Genomic DNA, 2,745 nt, shown 5'->3' on the forward strand with positions numbered 1-2,745 from the left:
TTGGTGACTTGATTGTTTCACGGCAAAGCAACTTGGGAACATTGCTTACTCAGAAATTAAGCTTTTAACTACCCATGGAATCTAAGTTCACGAAATACTTTGTCTTGGTTCATAGTTATGATAGCTGGCGTTGCTTTGTTCAGAGGACATGCACTTTTCTTGAAGTTAACGTGTCCACGCTCACGTCTTGCTAGTGTGTCTGCTACAGGAGGCTAAAGTTACCCCTGCCTTGTAAAGTCACATGTGAGTTGGATTTCAGGTGGTTGGCGTGGTCACTGCCTAAGAGAAGGCTTGTCAACTTACGAGTCACATGAAACCCTACTGATATTCCCAACAATTATTTGGAATTCCCGAAATCGTAATCTCAAACTGTCAAACTTGATTAAAAGGAAGGCACCGAAACATCGTCCACATCCTTCGTGTACAGTACGACAGAAGCGTCATGTTTGTTGTTGTTGACGGAGTTGCCAGTAATTTATTTTTCTTGTATGCTTTGTACCATGCTGGCTTTGAGGAAGTACTTTATATATAAATGAATGTTTTTATGTGTATGCTGATAAGTAAATATTAGCGAATATTTTTTTTGGGGGGGTCGACTGATATGGATGGGGAAGTGCATGCTCCGGGGAAAGGAATACTGTAGTGGATGGAAATTTGGCGAAAAGGGGGAAAATGGAAAGGAACGTAAGAAGAGGAGAAGGGTAGGGAAAGAAGAGTGTCGAAGAAGAAGGGAGTGGTATGGAGGTTGTTGTTATGCTAGGACCGGTCTGGTGCAGTTTTAAACAGGGAGGAATACACAGAGCAAAATTCAACACACCTTAACCCCTTAAAACCGCAGTTATTTCAGGCAGGATACCCCCCGAGCCACAATTCGGGGGTGCTTTGGCGACTTTCACCAAGGGCAAATTGATTGTGTTCTGGCTAAAGAGGAAGAATTTACACACCTGACAACGCAATCCGCAGCCCCGTAGGCCTAATGGTTACCGCACAATCGCGCGTCAAAGTTCAAAAAAGTTTATAATAGTTACCCCTCGAAAACAATCTTAACCGTGAAAATTTTGATGACTACCTATTTTTCTTACTGAAACAGGTCATTTCAAAGTGTTACCAACCATGAAATACCAAGGAGAGACCATAGAGAGGGAGGAGACCACAGAAAGGCGCGACAAGAGCCCGAGCAAGACGGGCATAAGTCCCCAACCGCCATGCGCCCCTCTTCCCCTCAACGGACTCCACGGGAGGTACGTCACTCTGCTGCATTACCCTCTGCCGGGACCAATGCTCACCAGGATTGGGGTGGACCTTGTATAGCAACAGTCCCATGTAGGACCGTGACGATGCCCACCGTGCTCTCCGGGGAAAGAACGCCCACCATGCTTCTTTCACCTACTGTCCCTTGTAGGACCACGACAACGCCCACCGTGCTCATCAGAGAAAGGACGCCCACCGTGTTCCTTTCACCTACAGTCCCAAGCAGGACCACGACGATGGCCACTGTTTTTGTCAGGGAGGGAACACCCACCATGCTTCCCTCATCTGCAGCCCCTACCGGGAGCAGGACTGCGGCAACGCCCACTGTGCTTGTCGGGGACGGAACACCCACCGTGCTTCCCTCATCTGCAGCCCCTACCGGGAGCAGGACTGCGGCGATGTCCACTGTGCTTGCCGGGGAGAGGATGCCCTCCGTGCTCCTCTCACCTGCAGTCCCAGGGTTTAGTGAAACCACGGTGGTGCCCACTGTGCCCACCGGGGAGGGAACGCACACCATGCTTCCCTCGTCTGCTACCCCTGCGGCACCTGCCGAGGGCAATGCCCCTTGCTCGCCTCACTTCTCCAGAGGCCAAGCAAGATGCTGCTCCCACTCTCCCCACACCCAAAGGGGCGGAGCTGGCTCCCTAGTGGAGTTGCTGTCGGAGAAGGTCTGGAGCGGCCCCATAGTGAGTCTGGGGATACGCTCACAGCAAGCACCCCGACGTCACCAGTTCCTGTTAGACTCCTGGAGTAGGAGACACTGCAGACAGCCCCTGATGGCCTTTCAACAAAGGCGAGGCTGCAGCCCCTAGTCACCAAGGGACGCCCCCAGGACTCCCGACCGAGACCTCCCCCGACCAGCCAGCAAGCCGTCCTCTACCAGGAGTAGGCACAAGGCAGCGTGCCTACTTGCCCTGTTTGGCCCGAGCCTCGAGGGCCAACACTATCCCTGAGGCCCCCCCAGGGAAAGGCCTCCCTCTACGCCACCCCGTGCCCTCATCTGACAATCCGGCACACAACAGTGGTCCTGCGCCCCTCCAGAGAGTGCACAGCTGACGGGACCCCTCCCACACCTGGGCGACACCTACAGTTACCCTGTTGTCATTAGTCACAGCTCCTATCTCTGTATCTCCCATTGTGTGTATAATCTACTACATTGTGTTGTGCCCAGCTACTGTGTGTTTTTATGGTAATATACGTGTAAGTTTGGTTAGCCTGTGCTTTTGAGCCCTGTTCCTTTGGTTGCATGCTCTAGACCTGGTCTTGGAAAGAACCCAAACTGGACCCTTGTAGTCAGGGAGCAAGGAGTTGAGCCCCAAGTACGTAGCATAACAAACCATGAAAACAGGTGTCTGTAGGTGTGGGGAGATTACTAGGCTGTGGGGAGATAAAGTAGGCTGTGGGGAGTACCGTAGGCCTATAGTATGGGGGTTGGAAAAATAACCAACTTTTCGCATGAAAAGAAAGCCCTTCAGTGTGTTCTGTAACGTCTTG

Source organism: Coenobita brevimanus, chromosome 62, assembly GCF_032717465.1.
Source record: "Coenobita brevimanus isolate Jiangsu-jjx chromosome 62, ASM3271746v2, whole genome shotgun sequence".
Lineage (NCBI taxonomy): Eukaryota > Metazoa > Arthropoda > Malacostraca > Decapoda > Coenobitidae > Coenobita > Coenobita brevimanus.